This window comes from Narcine bancroftii, chromosome 1, assembly GCF_036971445.1.
Source record: "Narcine bancroftii isolate sNarBan1 chromosome 1, sNarBan1.hap1, whole genome shotgun sequence".
In the NCBI taxonomy this organism is placed as follows: domain Eukaryota; kingdom Metazoa; phylum Chordata; class Chondrichthyes; order Torpediniformes; family Narcinidae; genus Narcine; species Narcine bancroftii.
The window spans coordinates 348526964-348550723 of NC_091469.1; the positions used below are offsets into that span (position 1 = coordinate 348526964).

General features: G+C 41.3%; 2 long non-coding RNA genes across 5 annotated transcripts in view; one reads left to right on the forward strand and one right to left on the reverse strand.

Annotated features, from left to right (window-relative positions):
- The window catches only part of LOC138749333 (uncharacterized), a 106399-nt gene that overhangs the window by 7869 nt on the left and 74770 nt on the right, over positions 1–23760 (forward strand). The window contains exon 3 of one of the 4 annotated variants that reach the window (XR_011348567.1): positions 541–665. The exons of the other annotated variants lie outside the window; for them this stretch is intronic. This is a non-coding gene — a long non-coding RNA (uncharacterized lncRNA). Of the gene's footprint in view, positions 1–540; positions 666–23760 lie in introns of those variants that run through there. 4 annotated transcript variants of the gene reach the window in all.
- Positions 189–12941, reverse strand: LOC138749327 (uncharacterized). The gene is made up of 3 exons (XR_011348563.1): positions 12734–12941; positions 1388–1513; positions 189–723 (listed from the first exon to the last, which is right to left on the reverse strand). It is a non-coding gene; the product is annotated as an uncharacterized lncRNA (long non-coding RNA).

The following is a 23760-nucleotide window of genomic DNA, read 5'->3' on the forward strand; positions in this document are numbered from 1 at the left end:
TAGGTCACCACCATGTTCCACCACAAGGTAAAGCTAATGATCTAGGCTACACTTACTATTTAAATTAAATTGTAGACCCTGTGAAATACCATCAGGAAATGGAACCCAAATGCAGCAGTGTAATCATGGAAATCAATGAATTCAAAACATAGAAAAATTAAATTTCAACCAAACCATTTATTTTCAACTCTCTTTCCAGTGGTAGATAAGAACAAATATTTATTTTTAATACCTTAATATTGGAACCACAGAGTGTAGGCTAAAATGCATTTCGCTTCTGCTGGAGGTTTCATCAGGAATAAACCATAAATGCATTTAGACCTCATGATTTAGCTTGATCGAGTTTCACTTGACTGCACATAGCCACCTAATCATTATTTTGTTATAGTGATCCATTATAAGTTTGAACAATTTGTTTCAACTTGCACATTAATATTGAGCAAATATATTCAGTAGCACAATTAACCTCAACCATAACAAATCTGTAATAACCAGTGAATAATTAATATGCTTGTTTAAACCCTTTTCATATTTCATCAGAGCTGCATCTTTTGAATTTGTTACGCACATCTGCATATCATCACTTTTCATCCAGGTCAAAAGTAAACATCTTCTGCGCACAGAATTGGTCCAGATTCTTTTGAAGATATTAAGTTCCTTTCATACATCCAAGATTAAATATTTCATCTGAGTTCTTTCCCCCTGTATTCACTCTGTTCTTCTCTGCATTGGAGATAAGAAAATATAAAGTATCATCTCTTCTTTGATTAATAACATAAAAGATATAAGATATTCAATGTCAATATTTCTCATTGGCTTCTTAGTGAAGAAAATACCATATCTCTCCCTCCAACCTTTTTACGGTTGGGGGTAGAATGACCAATGGAGTAAATGTGCATTAATTTGCATAATTTCACTTTGTTTTATTTACTGATTCTGGTTCACTCTGCTTAAAAAATTGTCGTAATTTCTATTCAAATCATGTTAGTTTTCTTAACTTAATTTTATTCCTTTGTAGCATCTGGGCTTCCTGTCAAGGACAATTTTTTTTGCTCAATCATAATAATTTTGGGATGGTTTTCTAAGCATCAGATCTGGAGTTGTACATTGACCAGACCAATGAAATATGTCATACAAAATTGAACCTAATTAGCTTTAACAACAATTTGATAATTTCATGATCACCTGTCATGATACTAGTTTTTTATTCCAGATTATTTAACAGAAAGGAGTTAAATTTTTCGGTTGTCATGGTGTGAATTATTTTCACCTCTCTAAATCATTAATCCAGACTTCTGTATTGCCAACTGCAGGAAATATTCAAGTGTAACACAAGGAGAAAATCTGACTTTCGTATTTAAACCAATGAGTTCTTTTCCTTGCTTACATTTATTTTCTGGTTGCATGTTCTCAGATTTGTTGGGTTAACGGAGCCAAGGGACTGATGATTTCATTTGGAAAGAAATCCAAGTCTTGCTGCAGGAGAATTAATCAGGATACATTTGATTCAGTCCTAAAATAGATGCAGGTTGAAAAACAATATTGATTTAATCTCACACTGGGCAAATTACAAAAAAAAAAATGAGGACTGAATTTGTGATGAACTATGTCCTTTGGTGCAACTTGTCAGGAACTTCATGAAACCAAAGCAGACAATGCATTTTTGCTTTCCCTTAGCAGAATTCTGAGGCACTAACAAACTTTCTAATCACATTTACAAAATAAGTGCAGGTGGCATAGACACATGTGAGTCAAATAAATTCCTTCTGTTATATAAGATCCGATGTGTCTGTTGTATTCTTTCCAGTTAAAATTGAATACTGGAAAAAACATTGGAACAGAGAAATATTTACAGGACTGGACTAGAATATTTTGCACCCTAGGTAAGGCCAATTACTTGCACCCCACAAAAATTTGCCAACTTCCTTTTCCAAAAACAGATGTTTTGCATAAAAAAAAACTCTCTCTATCTCTCTCTCTCTCTCTCTCTCTCTTACTCACTCACTCACTCACCCTCTCCCTCCCCCTCCAACCTCCTGCTCTCTCCTCATTCCCCTGAATATTTTCTACTTCACTCATTTAACCTGTAGCATCTGCTTCTCGTTACTTTTGGTGTGACTCAAATCTCAACCCATCAAATGATTGTTTTTCCTGAAGAACCACTGCCCTCTTCTTTGACCACACTCAACATCTGTTCCACCCTTGTACCCAGCTGGTGTATACCTCTGGACCCTATAACCAGCCAGTGTACCCCTTGCCCTCCTAGTTTTTACAAGAACCAGTGGTCCCTGCTCGGACACTGCACACTGATGCTCAGACACTACACATGTGCAGGACGGGGAAAGGATGGGGAAAAGAGCTCAGCGCATACCGCCCACCTCCCTCCCAGGGCGGGACACATCCAAGTAAGCATTTCTCCTCAAATTCATCAACTAAATGTCTTCCTCTCGGCTGAAAGAGAGAAATCCTAGTGATACAGACGTATCACTGGCGTCACTGCATTCCGAAACAGGCCCGCAACACTAGGATACCCTTCACTTGCTTTAATGCAATGGGTCTGGTATACAAGTTATTGCACTATAAATAACATTTGGGTCCATTGGATATTCTCAATGGATAGATACAAACTGCGTGTTAAGATGCACTTTTCAAAATATTTAAACTTGCTATCAGGGGAACACTTCGGAAAGCTTAACCTGATAGATTTGTTGAAATTTGAGGCTTTACAAGTTGTTTAGATGAATCAACATTTTAACACCTCCACTCCCCCTTGGTTCCAACGATTAGTATTCTTGCCATGAAAGGCGCAGCAAACTCTACAGGGGCCAACTGGTTATTCAAACGCAGTCAATCGGTTGCCACCAGCTTCAACATATCAGCAAAACCTTTGTTGATGTAAATCCTTTGTAAAAGCATTTCTGAGTCAGAGGGGATGCCTGCAATTAATTGTTTTTGACCGGGTTTCTGTATGTTCCACCATTCCAGTCCAGCATTTTTTTTGCATTGGATTTGTTTAGTTGCTCACTGAATAGTTGTCTATTTGCTTTCTGATGCAGCAGTGCCTGCCTTGCTCAGAGATCGTGTGCAGCACCAGAATTGTTCATATCCATTGTGCATGCGCCAGCCGGCACTCAAGCACGCACACAAATGTAAAGATGGCCATGCCCAGCCAAAGGACCCCGAGATGCCGTCTAATAAAGTAGACTTTTGCACATTATCCCCTACACACTGGTCAACTAACCATCCTGACTGTGCCCCTCTGAGGTCTGTGCCCTATGCTGCTGCTTAGTTTGTTTAGTGGTAGCACCAGCCCTGCCTATTTAGACCTGCCCTAACCTTTCATAAACAAATGTTGATCTCAGCTTGCCTCCATATCATTTTACTTGACCTATATCCTGTGATCCCTTGGGTTATCAAAGTCCTCACAGTTAATATTAATGAAATAACAGAATAATGTGCCATTTGCAGAAGGAGTGAAACACAAAAAGCTGCAGACACTGTGAGCATAGTAAAAATAACAAAATGCTGGAGGAACTCAGAAGTTCTTGCAGCACTGTAAAGATAAAGATACCTTGACGAACGTCTCAGGCTCAAAACATTGGTAATACATCTTTACCTCCTACGGACACTGGGATACCTGCTGAGTTCCTTCAGCATTTCTGTGTTCTTTGCAGAAAACAAGTTCACATTTCTACAGGCCTCTTGGAGTAAATATGTTTTAAAAAATAATAAGTTGTGAAAATTAAAATAAAAAAAATAAAACTGAAGATACTTGAAATGTGAAATGAGAGATCAAAATGTTGGAAACTGATACAGCAGGTCAGGCTGCATCCATGGGAAAAAAAAATTCAGCCTCAGTTCAATTTGAAACAATCAGGAAAATTAGAACTTATTAAATTCTGACAAAATATCCACCTTCTGAACTTCAAATCAAACTAAAACTCTGCTGTTTGGACTTGGTAGATATCCTTCCATTCCTTTCATATTCATGTCTCCAGCCAACTCTCAGGACAAGAATAACTCCACTAGCCTGTGACATCACAGGCACCAGACTTCACTCCATCTTGGACACCTACATGAGGTGGTGTCTTAAAAAAGCAGCCTCTCTCCCACCACCCAGGTCATATCCTCCACTCTGCTACCATCAGAGAAAAGGTACAGGAGCCTAAAGCAAGTTTCTTTCTTGCTGCCATTAGATTCCTGAATAACCAATGAGCCGAAGATTCAGCCTTACTTTTTGAGCATTATTATTTTTAAATTTTTTTATAGTAATGATGTAAGATGTTTATATTATGTATGTTTGCACTATGATCTTGCCACAAAACACTGAATTTCATGTTCATAACAATAAATCCTGATTCTGATTCTGTGTCTCTTGAACCCACTTAAATGTTTCTACTGTATCTGCTTCTATCATTACTCTTGCAAGCCTATTTCTGACACCTACCACTCTCTGTATAAAATATTAGCCCCACAAATCTTATTTAATTTATCTTAATGCATGTCCTCTGGTGTGTGACACCTTTACTCTGGGGAACATTTTGTTTGAGTCTCCTCCATATCTGCATCTCATGACTTTATGAACATTCATCAAGTCGCCCCTCAGCCTTCTATGCTCCAGAGAAATCAGCCCAAGTTTGTTCAATCTCCCCATATAACTCATGCTTTCTTATCTAGGCAACATCCTGGTAAACCTTTTTGGTACCCTTTCTAAAGCCTCCACATCCTGCCTGTTAAGGGTAAACAAAAGTGCACATGGTATCCCAAGTGCAGGACTTGCCAAAGTTTAATAGAACTGCACCATGACTTCCTTAATTTTGCTCACATGTAGGAAAAAGCAAAAAAGCTCTGCAGAGTTTGTATTCAAAACTGTGGGCAATTTATTAAAACTGATGCACAATGGGAGACCATTCAAAGCTGATTCCCGTGAATGATTTTCGGACATTATACATGGACATAATAATGGCAACTTGATTAACTGTAAAACCATGCTTTGATTATAGAATGGGAGTTACAAGGATTTCATTACTGACAAGGTAAAGTTTGATTACAGAACTGGTTTATTAATTATCATTTTTAAGGTAGTTAGAAAAATGTCTACGTTTCTGCTACAACAATGTGTGCATGCTATGATTGTAAATGACTAAACAATGGGTGAATGCTATAACATAATTAATACACTTCCTGAAACACAGCTACATTAAATGGCTCTCCTCTAAATTTTGTCTTCACTTGCCTGTTAACGCATTAGCACAAAACACATCCCTATTTACCAATTATAGCCCTCAATATTCTTTCCCCTTCAACAACCTACCCATTAAATGCAAGCATGCTATATGTTTTTTTTTTAACCTTCCGATCTACTTGTGTGGCCACTTTCAATGAGTTAAACCCCTTGAACCCCAGATCCCTCCACCACTATCCTTTGATTTCTATGTATAAATCTGTATGCAAACTATCAACTTATGATAGATCTCATGACTCTGTACCATCTGAATTAACCTACCATGGGGGACCTGGTCAAATAACTTACTGAAGTCCTTGGAGTCAACATTCTCTCCTCTGCCCTTATCAACCACTTTTATCTCCTTAATAATCTCAGTCAGATTGGTGACCTGACCTTTGCATATCTATATTGACTGTCCCTAATGTAACCATGACTTTCCTTATGTGCATAAATCCTATCCCACGGTATCCATTCCAATAATTTCCCACAACAGTTATGAGGCTTACTGGCCTTTAATTTCCTGGAATATATTTTTTGAACAATGCACAGAATCAGCCTCTCTCCAGTCCTTGGGGACCTCTCCTGTCACGAGTGCGAATGCCAAAGCCCCAGGAATCTGTACACTTCCCTCTTTTAATAACCAGAGACTCCATCAACATCGGGGATTTATCTATCTTAATTCGAAACACAACCACATTATTACATACATACAGACATACAATGTGGTAACAGACCATTTCAACCCAATTTACACCCAATTAACCTGCACCCCCAGTACATTTTGAACGATTTCAAAATGCCCTAACACATGACCATTCTCCTCATTATACTCCTATTACAGTCTACATCTTTCTCTTTGGCAAAATTTTTTTTTTTTTTCTTCTCTTTCTTTGGCTTGGCTTCGCGGACGAAGATTTATGGAGGGGGTAAAAAAGTCCACGTCAGCTGCAGGCTCGTTTGTGGCTGACCAGTCCGATGCGGGACAGGCAGACACGATTGCAGCGGTTGCAAGGGAAAATTGGTTGGTTGGGGTTGGGTGTTGGGTTTTTCCTCCTTTGCCTTTTGTCAGTGAGGTGGGCTCTGCGGTCTTCTTCAAAGGAGGCTGCTGCCCGCCAAACTGTGAGGCGCCAAGATGCACGGTTTGAGGCGTTATCAGCCCACTGGCGGTGGTCAATGTGGCAGGCACCAAGAGATTTCTTTAGGCAGTCCTTGTACCTTTTCTTTGGTGCACCTCTGTCACGGTGGCCAGTGGAGAGCTCGCCATATAATACGATCTTGGGAAGGCGATGGTCCTCCATTCTGGAGACGTGACCCATCCAGCGCAGCTGGATCTTCAGCAGCGTGGACTCGATGCTGTCGACCTCTGCCATCTCGAGTACCTCGACGTTAGGGGTGTGAGCGCTCCAATGGATGTTGAGGATGGAGCGGAGACAACGCTGGTGGAAGCGTTCTAGGAGCCGTAGGTGGTGCCGGTAGAGGACCCATGATTCGGAGCCGAACAGGAGTGTGGGTATGACAACTGCTCTGTATACGCTTATCTTTGTGAGGTTTTTCAGTTGGTTGTTTTTCCAGACTCTATTGTGTAGTCTTCCAAAGGCGCTATTTGCCTTGGCGAGTCTGTTGTCTATCTCATTGTCGATCCTTGCATCTGATGAAATGGTGCAGCCGAGATAGGTAAACTGGTTTACCAAAGGACTCTACATCACCTTTGTTGACCTCACCAAAGCCTTCGACACCGTGAGCAGGAAAGGGCTTTGGCAAATACTAGAGCGCATCGGATGTCCCCCAAAGTTCCTCAACATGATTATCCAACTGCACGAAAACCAACAAGGTCGGGTCAGATACAGCAATGAGCTCTCTGAACCCTTCTCTTTGGCAAAATAAACTGATGCAAAGTACTCATTTATTCTTTTCTACAATTCCTCTGACTCTATGCGTAAATTTCCTCCTTGGTCCTTGAGTGGTCCAATCATCTCCCTAGATATCCTCTTGTTTTCAATGCCAAGTATAAAATATCATAAGAATTTTCTTTAGCTCTTCACAAGATTATTATGTACCTAAGGTTTTAAAAAAAAATTAAATGCAATAAAAATATTTTTAAAAGCATTTTATTTAAACCCACTTGCCAAGGATGTTTCATTCTCGAGCTCTTTCTGATTGTCACTTCCTGAAACGAGTCTACTTTTACTTTTTGACTAATTTCATGACATCTCTCATCATCCAAGGTTCTCTTACCTCACCATCCTTCTTTTGCATTATAACATGCATTAAATATAAACAACTTCTACATCTTGGACATCAAACATTCACTTCTTAAAAGCTTGACTTTAACAAAAGTCCAGGACTCTTGCCAAATTGGTTGCTCTCCATTTATCTTTCAGTTCTGATTAATATATTGAAAAGGACATTCAAATCACCCATTAATTTTCTAAATTCCAAGGAATGACATCTCAGTTTCCAGACACTTTTAATGTAGTCTTTCCTATGTACGATGCCCAGAACTACTCACAGAAATTCAGGTTCAGTCATACTTCAATGAGAATGTAGCTCAGAACATCACACAAACCTGCTTCCTCACATCAATTCCTCACTGGCTCAGAAAATTAGCTATCACACCTTGGACATATTCACTTCTCCCTCCACCTGTTGTGAAAACAATCAAAAGTGTGAAATTATGCACCAACAGGTTCAGAGATTGTTTTTCCCCTGCAGCCATCACATCCTTGAATTAACACCACAATGACATTTACATGCTTCCTTTCTTTTCTTTGGCTTGGCTTCGCGGACGAAGATTTATGGAGGGGGTAAAAAGTCCACGTCAGCTGCAGGCTCGTTTGTGGCTGACAAGTCCGATGCGGGACAGGCAGACACGATTGGAGCGGTTGCAAGGGAAAATTGGTTGGTTGGGGTTGGGTGTTGGGTTTTTCCTCCTTTGCCTTTTGTCAGTGAGGTGGGCTCTGCGGTCTTCTTCAAAGGAGGTTGCTGCCCGCCAAAATGTGAGGCGCCAAGATGCACGGTTTGAGGCGTTATCAGCCCACTGGCGGTGGTCAATGTGGCAGGCACCAAGAGATTTCTTTAGGCAGTCCTTGTACCTTTTCTCTGGTGCACCTCTGTCACGGTGGCCAGTGGAGAGTTCGCCATATAACACGATCTTGGGAAGGCGATGGTGACCCATCCAGCGCAGCTGGATCTTCAGCAGCGTGGACTCGATGCTGTCGACCTCTGCCATCTCGAGTACTTCGATGTTAGGGGTGTAAGCGCTCCAATGGATGTTGAGGATGGAGCGGAGACAACGCTGGTGGAAGCGTTCTAGGAGCCGTAGGTGGTGCCGGTAGAGGACCCATGATTCGGAGCCGAACAGGAGTGTGGGTATGACAACGGCTCTGTATACGCTTATCTTTGTGAGGTTTTTCAGTTGGTTGTTTTTCCAGACTCTATTGTGTAGTTTTCCAAAGGCGCTATTTTCCTTGGCGAGTCTGTTGTCTATCTCATTGTCGATCCTTGCATCTGATGAAATGGTGCAGCCGAGATAGGTAAACTGGTTGACCGTTTTGAGTTTTGTGTGCCCGATGGAGATGTGGGGGGGCTGGTAGTCATGGTGGGGAGCTGGCTGATGGAGGACCTCAGTTTTCTTCAGGCTGACTTCCAGGCCAAACATTTTGGCAGTTTCCGCAAAGCAGGACATCAAGCGCTGAAGAACTGGCTCTGAATGGGCAACTAAAGCGGCATCATCTGCAAAGAGTAGTTCACGGACAAGTTTCTCTTGTGTCTTGGTTTTTCCCCTGCAGCCATCACATCCTTGAATTAACACCACAATGACGTTTACATGCTTCCTTTACTATGTTAAATAATCTCTTGATTGTACCATGTCACACACTAATATGTTCCTGCTCTTCTGCTTTCTGGCTCTTCAATTTTGTATTGGGGTCTGCACCTTAGAATAGACTTGATGGACTGCTCATCCGACAAACCTCTCATTGTACCAGATATTCTTTCTTTGGCTTGGCTTCGCAGATGAAGATTTATGGAGGGGTAAATGTCCATGTCAGCTGAAGGCTCGTTTGTGGCTGACAAGTCCGATGCGGGACAGGCAGACACGGTTGCAGCGGTTGCAGGGGAAAATTGGTTGGTTGGGGTAGGGTGTTGGGTTTTTCCTCCTTTGTCATTTGTCAGTGAGGTGGGATGTAACAATAAATGATCAAACATCTGGTACTTCAATCCTCTGGATATGAAAACCAATGTTAGTTATGCATTTTGGAACTAAAACAACTTGCTAATTAACTGACGTGCAGTTTCCCTGGTATAAAGCAAACGGTTGAAACTAATACAAAACAATAAATAAACTTATTAATAAAAATTGACGCCAATTGTAAAGTTAGCCAAAAAAAAAAAGATTTATGAAGAGAACTATTTGAATATCAGGTGTCATGAAATGAGAATGCTACACAGAACAGGAACAGATCCTTCAGACCACCTCAATCATGTTGACCTTTCAACCAATCTACTCCTATTGCATTTCCCCCCATATGTTTTTCAACACCTTGCCCATTTAACTGTCTGTCTAAATGTCTCAAAAAGGACTGTATCCAACTCCACCACTGCCTCTGGCAGCGAGTTCCAAATATCACCCTTTCTCTATGTAAAAAAACATTTCCTTCAAATCCTCTTTAAATCTTTCTCTCACTTTAAACCTGTGCCTATTTGTTTTTAATATCCCTTTTCATGAGGAAAATTCTGATTATCTACTTTATCTATACCTCTGATAATTTTCAATACTTCTATCACATCACCCTTCAGCCTGCTTTGCTGCAGAGAAAGCAAGCCCGCCTTTGATGTGAGGAAGAAGTTCAATGGGTCCGAGAAGCAGTGAGGCTGGATTTGATTTTATTATAACAAAAGACCTTTATTTGCCTGCAAGGGAAAGTCATCACAGGGATCTCTCTCTCTCTCTCTCTCTCTCTCTCTCTCTCACCCCCCTCTAGATCTGGTGCAGTTACGGAACTGTGATAATTTGGAGAAATACATTGTAAGAATGGTTTGTTAGTTTGCACCACAATAAGCCCCACACTCATGACTGGCACACATATTGGTATTGATTCCCCAATGTCATCTCTGCCTCATGACCTGGAGTGGAACTTGCGTTCGTTCCTCAAGGAAAATAGACCCACATGTTGGTCTTTATATACCCCCTACTGGCCAGTGGGGCTGGACCCGATATGCCCAAATTAAGGGAGATGATTAAAGAAGCCAGTGTGTGTCCTTTCAAAGTTGCCAATGGTAAGGTGAGTGCCCAGCATGCGTGGTCTTGACCTTGATTGACAGATGTAGTGGATTCCAACCAGGTTCTCGTGGGAGAAGTTACATGACCCTCCACAGTACAACCCCTCTCCAATTCTTCCCATAACTAAAGATCTTCAATTCAAGTAATCTCATTTGAATCCTCTGCAGCACAATTGCAGCCTTCCTACAGAGTGGTGACCAGTACTGCACACAATATTCCAGGTTGTCCAAACAGTTCTTTGTAAAAACAACATAATTTCTATAACTTTTTATCTTATATTCTAACAAATTCTTTCTTCACCATACTACCTGCCAATGTTAACACTTCTAAGGAAATAGAGTCTTGAATCCAAAGGTCTCTCTTTTGATCAATATTCCTTAGTGGGTATCATTTAATATATGTGTCCTAGTTAATATAAAACAGACACACCCACACACACATATAACCATTTCTGCAGTAGATCTCTGTGTGGTGAATCTCTGCTGAGCTGTCAGTCTTCCCTTTGGCTAGCCTTGCCTTATTAACATTGGCTGTGCATTATCTCTACTGTTAAGGACACTCCCCTTGGATATAACTGTCTTTCATTATTGTACCATTAGTTTCTGCTAATAAAAACCATGATTATTGTTTGACTTGACAGAATTTTCAGTATTTTTGGTTTTCCCAATTAAATTCATACAGACAGAGGCTCAGCAATCATGAGCGCTGAACTGCACCAAGCCCTGCTATGAAAGGGGATTGCCACCAGTCGTACCACGAGCTAAAACCCACAGGGCAATGGGCAGGTCGAAAGGGCTAAAGCTACAGTCTGGAAAACTGTTAACCTTGTCACAAAGACACATGGTTATCCTTGTTACGCGATGGTAGGAGGTGCTGCCTGAGGCATTACATTCTATTCGGTCTTTATTGTGTACTGCAACAAATCAAATACCTCATGAACGTATGCTTGCTTTTCCTAGAAAATCAGGAACTGTGATGGACTGGCCAGCCTGTTTATCTGAGCCTGGATCCATACTGCTGAAGAGCCATGCTCAGATGTGTAAAATGGACCCTCTAGTCCAACCAGTTCAGCTACTGCATACTAACCCCAATTACGCTCATGTTAAATTCCCAGACGAGAGCATGGACACTGTACCCCTAAGAGATCTGGCCTTGCCTGGTTCACCCCTCCCTTACACCCCTACACAGAGTGAGCCTGAGTGGTTGTACACACCCCTCTCCTCCTCCCCCCCCCCCAAGCCTGTGACCCCTAGTAAGCATTCAGATGGTCATGCTGATGCCCCACTGTCTCACGCTGGTGATTCTGGAGCGAGTCCAGAAGTCCAACCTTCCCATACTACAGATCCAGGACCTGTATCAATACTGTCAGTTCCCAAGGTTGCAAAGCCTGCACCTGTTCCAATTAGAAAATCAACTAGAATCTGTAAACAACCTGATAGGTTCCAGTATTCATAAATATCTCATTATATTTCAATTGCTTTGCTAGATACTGTTGTGTTTTGGCTGTTATAAATTCTCAATGCCAATTATGGTATCCATGTATTGCTTGCTTAAATTTTACCTAGCAGCTGTCCTATTGATTTTAACCCTTCTTCTGCCATGGGGAGACTGTGCTGAATCTCTGCTGAGCTGTCAGTCTTGCCTTACTAACATTGACTGTGCATTATCTCTACTGTTAAAGACTCTCCCCTTGGGTATAACTGTGTATGGACCCATTGTCTTTCATTATTGTACCATTAGTTTCTGCTAATAAAAGCCATGATTGTTGTTTGACCACATCGTCTTTGTCTACTTCATCAACTGGCACTTCACTCTGGTCATAGATATCTTAAAAACAGCAAGTAGCTGAATTTGCAAGACGTGAATTATTATTAACTGCATTTGTGAAATTAAGAGTGAAGATGAATATCACATTGTTTTGGTTTATGAAAAAGTTTATTTTTGTTATTACCAGAGCCTTTGTTATTTGGATTGGAGTGTTAGGTAACTGAATAAAATGAGACATTTGACTCAATTTAGTTGGGAAATATTTTTACCCCAAGAATAACTGTTGATTTCAATTTATTTCCAAGAAGCTTCTTTTCTTGTAGTAAAAAAATAAGTAAGAGCTGTTTTATAAAGCTGAATAATTTATTATGGAATGTGAAAGCTATTTTGGAGCCCAAATTTCTGTTCAATCACAGAAGTTGTTAATCCATTAGATTTAATGCACTTTTAAAAGTTACCTTCAGAAGCCTTCATACATCCACTAGCTCGACCTACTTTCTGCTCCTTGTGTCTCCTGAGATTGGAATTCCGGAGATTCCTCAGTGAGGAATTAACTGTTAACTTGCACGAACCACGGACAACCAGATTTGGTGGTTTAATTTATCAGATTTATACATCTTCCTGAATGACAAATAGGAGAGACCTTACATTGAACTGCAATTGCAACTGTTTCTAATTCCACTTGTTCAGATTCATGAGGAATTGTGAGACAATAAAACCAGCATTCAATTATGGAACATAGAACAAAGAACATAGAATATAATGGCACAGTACAGGCCTTTCATCCCACAATGTTGTGCCAAATGATAAAAACCTACTGAACAAACAAAAGCTTCCCTACCTTACACACAAAACCCACTATTTTTCTTTTTTTGTGTGCTTTTCTGTTTTAAATATCCCTATTGCACCAGCCTCTACCGCCACCCCTGACAATGCATCTCAAGCACCTCCTACTCTCTGTGTAAATAACTTACACCTGATGTCTAACTCTAAACTTTCCTTCCCTCACCTTGTGCAGATGTTTTCTGGTGTTTGCTACTCTCTTCCTAGGAAAAAGGTGCTTGCTGTCCACCCTATAGATGCCTCTCATAACCTTGTAGAACTTCATTAAGTCACCTCTCATCTTTCTTTGCTCCAAAGAGAATAGCCTGAGTGCTGTTAATCTTGCCTCATAAGACATGTTCTTCAATCCAGACATTATTCCTCATGAATCACCTCTGCACCCTCTCTATATTCTTCCTATAATAAGATGTCTTGAACTGAAACAAATATTCCAAGTATAGTCCAATCAGAGTTTTATAAAGCTGCAACATTACCTCATGACTCTTGAACTCATTCCCCCGACTAATGAATGCCAGCATACCATAAACCTTCTTAACTACCCTTTCAACATGCGCAGCTAACTTGTGAGAGTTATGGAATTGGACCCCAAGGTCCCTCTGTTCTTCCACACTGGTAAGAATCCTGCCATTAACCAATTACTCTGTCTTCAAGTTTGACCTACCAAAATGCATCACTTCTCATAGATCCAAATTGAACTCAACCTGTCACTTTTCTACCCAATTCTGCCTCCTGTTTATATCCTGTTGTAACCAATGACAACCTTCAATATTATATACAAGACCTCCAATCTTTGTGCCATCTCCAAACATCCTGACCCATCCATCTACTTCTTCATCCAGGAACCTATATGAAAAATCACAAAGAACAGATCTCTATGGAACTTCATCTTTCTTTTTAATGTAACATAGGTCTCAGTACTATTTATATTGCTGAACAAAAAATGTTAATGGTTTATTTTATTGTTATGTACCTATGGAACATTTATTTGATAAAACCAATAAAAAATAATGAAAAAAGGAAAAGATCCCTATGGAACTCCACTATTCACAGTTCTCCAGGCAGAATATGTTTCATCTACTACTAATCTCTGCTTTCTGCAGACAGGCTAATTCTGATCAAGACAGCCAAGGTTCCACACAACCCATGCTCATAATTTTCTGAAAAAGTCTACCATGTGGGACCTTGTTAAATGCCTTGCTAAAATCTGTATACACCAATTTTGTTTGTACTTCCTAAAAAAAAACTCTCATGAAGCCATATTCATTATCCCTGAACAGACAATATTTCTAAATGCTTGTAAATCCTGTCTCTAAAATTCCTCTTCAATAATTTGCAAAACAGTGGTGTAAGTGTTGAAAAAATGTGTGCTGCTGTCTGAATCTATATGAATCTTTCAAAATCAAAACCAAAATATAAAAAAAAATACTCATTGGCCTATTTTCTTTTTTTTTCAAACAAGGGAATTTCATTTAACATTCTATCATCCTTCTGTACTGGGGAGGATCCAAATATGATTGCCCAGGCCCCAGCAATCTCTTCCCTCACTTTCTGTAGGGGTATATTTTGTCCAGTCCCCAGGACTTCTAATCCTAATGGTTTTACCTTTCACCATAGCTCAAAATCCTCAACATACAGGTACTTTCAAGTATAATGAAGGCAGTTTCTCTGATCTATTTTATTTATCAGTCATGTCTAGGGCGAACCAGGTGGGTATAATCAGACAAGACTCATGCAACAACACAACTCAGAACTCTTTTCAATGCTTTATTAAAACTCAATCAATATCCACAAATACAATAATTTAAATATAAGCACTGCAAATGATATCACATAAACTGATGCAAAATATAACACTTTCATCGGAACTCTGTATGTTGTACCTTACACGCTTAAATTCTTGAATACAGTTGCTGGACTCTCTCTTTCTATTTCTCCATCAGTAGTCAATATGGTTTCCAGTTTCAAGCAATCCTTTTTCATTCTAAATACTACTTATGTTCTAATGCTTTATCATATAACTCAGCACTTGAATTATTCTGCTTCTAATCCTTGCATTTTCTGTTTCACTCATTTTAATCCTAAACTACAACTGCTTCTCTCTCTTAAAATCCAAACATCAACTCAGCTCAGTCTTCCCTTTGATTGTAACACCACGTCTTACTTATGTGACAGGAATGTTTATCACCCAACCATTTAACCCATAAAGACCCTTTGATGGAGCAAAATGTTTTATTAAAGTTTATCAGCAGTCAAAAAATTGTTAACCAAGTTTTCTACTATATGTCCCACCTACAAACACCCATCGCGACAGAGCAAACCATATCATAGTTTCTTCTTACTTGTACATTGATATCATTTGATGACATTGTCACATAGCATGGATCCAAATGAAGAGTTTATCTTTTACATGAAATACGTCAGAATTCCTCTTCAGTTCAGAGTCTGTTTGAAAGTTCTAGTGCTGACACTGGGCCCCACAGCATCTTCGGATAGGAATTTTGGTCAACCATTGGTGTACTTTGAGCTATGCAGGCATCTCTTCTATGGTAGTCATTGCTTTAATGTGCAAAGTTTGCAGTAAGTTTCCAGAAATAACATGGGGATAATTACCAGGTTATCTGCTTTTTCAGATTGTTTGCAAAATAAGCATTGGCCAGGAGACTGACTGTTGTTTCCTTCCCCTACATTCGATACACCAGGAAGATTTTTGTGCATCAACATGACAATTTAACTACAGGCATTTCATCTGTATCTCCAATAGAACAAAATGTTCAAGTCACCAGAGGAACTGATAAACTCCAGGTTTCAGAAAGGAAACTATAGTAAAATCCCTATTATCGAGAATTCAAGCAACTAGCAACTTTAAACAACCTGCAAAAATAATCAAGGAAAATAAATAAATTAAAAAAGGTAAAATCAAAACGAATACATAAAAATTTAAATAAAATTTTATTATTGTAAAACTAAATGTTCTCTGAAGTAACACATAAAGTTTTGATGAAAATGGAAGCAAATATTCAGCCAGTGGAGTGCTTGCTCGTAGCATCTGTTTGAATAAAGTTGTGTTTGAATAAAATGGCATCTCCCACTCAGCATTAGGGTATTCTTACTTAGTAAGTCTTTATCTTTATTAGTACATGATTAGTATATTAGTAAGGCTTTATCTGTAAAATTTGGCAGGGGGGGGCTGTTAATTATAATATTAATGTTTGTCTTTCGGGCCGCTCCATCGGGGGAGGGGGGGCATCCTACATGTGCAGTGACTGTTTAATGCTTTCAGATAATGTGCCTGAAAATAAATTAAAATGTTTAAAGGCTTAAATATTCATGCAAGTGAAATTTGTTCAGTATAAGTACAGTATAGGTGTTTTATCTTTTGAATTGTTTATTCTTAATCCAGGTGTATTAGTTAGGCAGAAAACTTACTTATCTGGCAAGGTGCTGCATACTAGGGGTTTTAATGTACAAATAACTTCGACACCGCTTTGGCAAATACTAGAGCACCTCGGATGCCTCCAAAAGTTCCTCAACATGGTTATCCAACTGCACGAAAACCAACAAGGTCGGGTCAGATACAGCAATGAGCTCTCTGAACCCTTCTCCATCAACAATGGCGTGAAGCAAGGCTGTGTTCTCGCACCAACCCTCTTTTCAATCTTCTTCAGCATGATGCTGAAACAAGCCATGAAACACCTCAACAATGAAGATGCTGTTTACATCCGGTACCGCACGGATAGCAGTCTCTTCAATCTGAGGTGCCTGCAAGCATAAGAGCAACTTGTCCGTGAACTACTCTTTGTAGTCAATGCCGCTTTAGTTGCCCATTCAGAGCCAGCTCTTCAGCGCTTGACGTCCTGTTTTGCGGAAACTGCCAAAATGTTTGGCCTGGAAGTCAGCCTGAAGAAAACTGAGGTCCTCCATCAGCCAGCTCCCCACCATGACTACCAGCCCCTCCCACATCTCCATCGGGCACACAAAACTCAAAACGGTCAACCAGTTTACTTATCTCGGCTGCACCATTTCATCGGATGCAAGGATTGACAACGGAATAGACAACAGACTCGCCAAGGCAAATAGTGCCTTTGGAAGACTACACAAAAGAGTCTGGAAAAACAACCAACTGAAAAACCTCACAAAGATTAGCGTATACAGAGCCGTTGTCGTACCCACACTCCTGTTCGGCTCCGAATCATGGGTCCTCTACTGGCATCACCTACAGCTCCTAGAACTTTTCCACCAGCATTGTCTCTGCTCCATCCTCAACATTCATTGGAGTGATTTCATCTCCAACATCGAAGTACTCGAGATGGCAGAGGCCGACAGCATTGAATCCACGCTGCTGAAGATCAAACTGCGCTGAGTAGGTCACGTCTCCAGAATGGAGGACCATCGCCTTCCCAAGATCGTGTTATATGGCGAGCTCTCCACTGGCCACCGAGATAGAGGTGCACCAAAGAAGAGGTACAAGGACTGCCTAAAGAAATCTCTTGGTGCCTGCCACATTGACCACCGCCAGTGGGCTGATATCACCTCAAACCATGCATCTTGGCGCCTCACAGTTCGGCGGGCAGCAACCTCCTTTGAAGAAGACCGCAGAGCCCACCCCACTGACAAAAGACAAAGGAGGAAAACCCAACATCCAACCCCAACCAACCAATTTTCCCCTGCAACTGCTGCAACCGTGTCTGCCTGTCCCGCATCGGACTTGTCAGCCACAAACGAGCCTGCAGCTGATGTGGACACTACTCCTCCATAAATCTTCATCCGCGAAGCCAAGCCAAAGACAAAGACAACTGAATCACAGCTGACAAACACAAAGATACATATTTTATTTGTCTTTTTTTCACCTCCTGCCTTTGATTAACCTGTGATTTTCTTCATTCATCTTGCATCAACATTCTGAAAAGCCTTATCTGATAGAACAATGGGACCCCGTACCTTTGATATGTAACCATGGTTCAAAAAATGCACCTCATCACCATTTACATGTTAGAGTTTGACCTTGATAGCTCTGTCAACATTTTTCTGGGAATTTACTATTTTTTAAAATAAAATGTTGATTCTAATAACTAAAGTGCCATTTCAACATTTGTGTGAACAACCCTGAGGAAGCTAAATTTGGTTCTTCGGCTTGCCACATTATTTTGCATTTTAGGATTCCTGGAGGCAGGTGCTGTTGATTACTGATGCCCCATGAACTCCAACCCACTATTGCTAATAATGGTGTCCAGCAATAGTTTACTGTTAGTCCGTGTGGGAGTGAATGTTTGAAATCAATAATAGCAAATGACCTGTTAAAGTTCCCATATTTCAGAGTAGATGTTAGTTACCCTTGTTTTGATATTCATGTAAATATAAAATATCCATCAAAATATTTGAAGATAAACAGGGTAAATGTTCAGAATTTATGACAAAGTACCTTTTAAAAAATCATTAGTTTCAACTGATCACTTATATAACTGTTAATACAGAAACTTTGTTTTGTACAAATTGGCTACCATGGAATAATAATGGCAGAATGGCTTCACTGTATCCAATCTGGGAAGGGACCCAATCCGGACTTTATTGGAATTTTTAAAATCTTTTTCTCACTTATTGACCTCCTGATTAAGTACTGTTCTTTCTGAATCCTTTGAAAGGAGCACTCTGCCACTATGAGGCTTCAATATCCCTGATTTTAAAAAAAAGAACAAAGATCTGACTGAATGTGCCTCCTACAGACCTATTTCATTATTGAATGCAGATGTTAAGATTCTTTCGAAAGTGCTAACTAAAAGACTACAGAATATTTCACCTTTGATTGTTTTGCAAGATCAGACTGGTTTCATTAAAAATCATCACTCATATTTTAACATTCATATATTATTAAATATAATGATTTACCTTCTCCTAAAATTCCAGTGTTCTATCTCTCTGGATGTGGGGAAGGCCTTCAACAAGGTTGAATAACAATACCATTTTGAAATGTGAAGAAGATTCGATTTTGATCCTGGTTTCATCTCAGTGATTAAATTATTATATCATTCACCTTCTGCATTTGTCATTATGAATAATCAACAATCTACTTTATTTAACTTACATTGTGGACCTAAGCAGGGACGCCCTCTCAATCCACTCTTGTTTGATTTAGCTTTATAGCCGTTATCTATTGTTTTTCATGATTCCAAGGACATCTCCGGGATTTCTAAAGGGGGTATAGTTCACAAGGTCTCTTTATATGTGATGAGCTTCTGTTATTTGTCTCAAATCTAGAAGTATTTATTCCTTTCATGTTGTCATTACGATCACAATTCAGTTACTTTTCAGGGTATAAATTAAACTTACACAAGAGTGAACATTTTTCCCCTGAATACTATGGTCCCTATCTATGCCAATATCCCTTTTAAGGTTATTAAGAATCAGTTAACTTACCTGGAAATTATAGTCACCAAAAATCACAAACATATATTGAAAGAAAATTTCTTAATTTATTGAAACAATTTAGGCAGATATTGTCCAGATGGTCACTTTTCCCTCTTTCATTAGTTGATCATCTCTTAAAATGATCATTTTACTCAAACTATTATTTTTTTTCTCTGCAATTCAATTCTTCAAACCCCAAGTCATTTATTTGATTTCCTTGACTCTATTATATCTTCCTATAATTGGAAAAACAAACAACCTCGGCTGAATAAGCTTCATTTGCAGTGATCTAAAAGGAATGGAGACTTGGCATTTCCACATTTTAGATTACTATTACTGGGCAATTGATTTATCTTACTTTGGATTCAATATTTAATAATTTGGACCACCCAATTTGGGCCTCTTTGGAATTGAGGTTGGCTGAGAAGATTTCTGTTCTATCCTTTTTTAAGAGTAGCACTTCCTTTTCCTTTAGCTGAAGTTAACAGCATGATATACAGCTCTATAGTAAAATATTCCTTGTTTATCTGGCTTCAATTCAGGATTTTTCTTTATTTAAAAGATTTTTCCTTATCAAGTTATATATCATCTAATTAGGTATTTCCTCCTTCCTTATATGATTTGATGTTGGTTGATTGGTTTAATAATGGTATTCAGTATTTTTGAGACTTATTTGTTGACGGTTGTCTCATGTCTTTTGAACAGTTTTCAGCGAAGTTAAATTTATAAATTCACATTTTTTTAGATACTTACAAATCAGAATTTTTTTTACTAGTTCAATTACCAAATTTTCCCATCGCTTGTGACTCTAATATACTGGATGGAATTTTCAAATTACAACCTTCCCAGAAGTGTTTAATAACCTTTATATGATATGCATTCAAAATCACTTCAGGTTTCCCTCAATAAGATTAAAAGGGCATGGGAACATGAGCTACAGATTTTTATCTCTGACAAAAATTGGGATTTGATTCTTAAATTAGTTAACACTTCCTCACTATGTGCTTGACATTCTCTTACTCAGTTCAAGGTTGTACATTTACATGTCTAAAGACAAATTATCCCTTATATTTCCTGATCTACATCCCCGATGTGACAGATGTAGCTATGGGAAGCACCCTTGTTCTGGTCTTGTTGAGCTTTTGAACCTTATTGGAGGAAATATTTTTCATTGTCACTAATATGTATGTGCTATTCTTGAACCTAATCCTTTAACAGCTTTATTTGGAGAGTTAGATGATATTAACAAGCTATTTTCTTCATCTGCTAATCAAGTCATTGTGGCGCTATGTGCAGCTGAAGAAAGCACAGCCACCACGTTGAGGGTCGTTAACGACTGTTTATTTGAATTTAGCCCCTTTAAAGGCTGCGCTAGCTCAGTCACCATGTGCATGGTGATGTCATAATCGCTGCCCAAGGCGCACTCTGAGCGGGAGGTTTGAGTCAGGAAGAACCACTGACAGCGCCATTTTCCCATGGCTGCCCAGCCACGTGGCATTACATGCGGGGTAGGTTCACCATGAAAGTGTGTGCCTCCACACAACCCCTACCAGAACTGGCTACATGTCCCGCTGCTTGGGCGGGTGGCCTTGGCGCTTTGGCACAGCCATCTGTACCAGCTACGATGAGTCCAAGTGGGCCGCCTTCAGGTGATCCACTGTAAAAAGTTCCTCTTCCCCCCCCCCACATCTAAAGTGAAAGTTCTCCCGGATTGCTGGAGGACCTTATACAGACCTTCGTACGGGTGCTGTAACGGTGCCGTCTGCGGTCCTCTCCAGACGAACACAAACTGTGGCGAGTCTAGTTCCTTGGGGCAGTGGGATGGCTGGGTGCTGTGGCATAATGGGGGTGGAGGAGCCAGGGAGGGAAGATTCCTCAAGAGATACGCCAGGAGGTTCGCTTTCTCAGGTGCGATGTTGGGTTCTGGGCTGACAAACTCACCGGGCAGGGAGAGTGGCACGCTGATGAGGCTTGCAGATCCTCCTTGGGTGCAGTTCTGATCCCAAGGAGGATCAAGGGCAGTTTGTCTGCCCAGTCCGGGCCGGTGTGTCATGCCATGAACGTGGACTTTAGGTGCTGATGAAACCTCTCCACCAAACTATTGGATTATGGGTGGTAGGCCATGGTGAGGTGGAGTTTAAACCCCAAGTGTCTCGCCAGCTGTGCCCAAAGTGCAGAGGTAAACTGGGCACCCCTGTCACTGGCGATGTGGGCCAGAAGCCCAAATCTGGCGATCCACTGACTGACCAGGGTCCTAGCACACGTCTCCGCAAAACGTCTATGATCAGGATGGCCTCGGGCCATCTTATAGCTCAGTCCACCACCGTAAGGAGGTTGAGCGCCTCTCTGGACACCAGCAAGGAACCGACGACATCAACGTGGATGTGCTGGAACCTCCACACTGACGAGACAAAGTACTGGATTGGAGCCTGCATGTGCCGGTGGACCTTGGAGGCCTGACACCTGGGGCAGTTCTGAGCTAACACCTCCACCTCTTTCTTGAGCCTGTGCCACACAAACCACTCCGCAACCATCTGCACAGTCACCTTCACCGAGGGGTGAGCAAGGTGGTGGACTAGGTTAAAGATAGCCACCGAGATGGTGTGCCGCAGGAACTGCAGCGACTGCTTTCCGAACTGGCATTTGGTCGCGTGGACCATAAGGCCAAAGTCTGCCAGCCAGGCAAATAGGGTGCGGAGATGTGCCTTGTGTTCTTTGTGGTTGCGACTGGGGATGAGGATATCATCTAGGTAGATGAACACAAAGTCCAAATCCCTATCCACTGTGTCCATGAGGCGTTGCAATGTCTGGGCCACATTTTTCAACCCAAAGGGCATCTGGAGAAATTCAAAAAGGCCGAACGGGATGATGATCGCTGTCTCTCCCATGTCATTGGGGTGTACTGGTATCTGGTGACATCCCCACACTAGGTCGACTTTGGAAAAGACTTGTGCACCATGGAGGTTGGCCAAGAAGTCTTGCATGTGAAGGACTGACTACCTGTCATGGGTTGTCACATCATTCAGCTGTCAGTAATCTTCACAGGGTCTCCAGCCTCCAGACAATTTGGGGACCAGGTGGAGCGGTGATGCCCAGGCAGTGTCTGAACGCCGGACATCCCCAACTCTTAAAACCTTGAAAATTCCTCCTTCCCTTGCTGTTGGTTTTTGGATGGCAGCCATCTGGGTTTGGCATGCAATGGGGGGCCTTGCGTGGTGATGTGGTGGAGCACTCCTTGCTGGGGCAAGGCGAGGTTGAAGCATGGCTCCAAGATTGCGGGGAACTCGTGGAGTATATTGGAGTACTCATCCCTTGCAGCGGCCACGGCGGCGATCTCAGGTTTGCAGGCATCTACGACGTCCAAGCGTATGGAGAGGAACAAGTGGGCATTGACCAGCCTCTTGCCTTTCATATTGACCAGCAAGCTGTGAGCCCTCAGGAAGTCAGCCCCAACAGCGCAGTGCCCACCGAGACCAACACAAAACTCCAGTGGAATTTTTCTTTGCTGTTCTGGATCTGCGCCCTGCAGGTGCCATAGGTCTTGATGGTGGAACCATTGGCCACCCACAGGGTTGGACTGGGAGATTGGGTGTGAGTCTCTAGCATTGTTAGGGATAGGACATTCAGCTCAGCCCCTGTGTCTACCAGGAAACGCCAGCCAGTGAATTTATCAGTGACATGAAGGAGGCTGTTCCCGTGGCCAGCCATCGCAGCCATCAATGCTGGCTGGCCTGGTTGATTCCCTGAAAGCTGCAGGATTGGCGGCACTTACAGGCTTGCGCTCCCCAGTGCTGGTGATAAAAGCACCAGGTGGAATGGCTCTCCTCTGGCTTGTGCTTGGGGACAGCTTGTGGTCGGCTGGTTCCTAGTCACGAAACCTGGTTAAGGGCTGCCTCATTCTCCCCCTTCATGCACCAGAGGGCATCCGCTCGGGCTGTGACCTTACATGGCTCCGCGAATCCTCATCTGCCAGGAGCAGCTGGATATCCTCTGACATTTGTTCGAGGAAAATCTGGAGGAAGAGGAAACAAGGCTTATGATCCTCCACCAAGGCCAGCAGTTTGTCCATTAGCGCTGATGGGCTGCGGTCCCCAAGCCCATCAGGTGCAAGAGCCTGGAAGCCTGTTGCTGGGGGGTGAGGCCAAATGTCCCTAGAAGCAAGTTTTTGTGGGTGGTACATTTACCCTCAGCTGGAGGATGATGAAGGAGGTCATCCAACGTGGATGCTGTTTCTTAATCC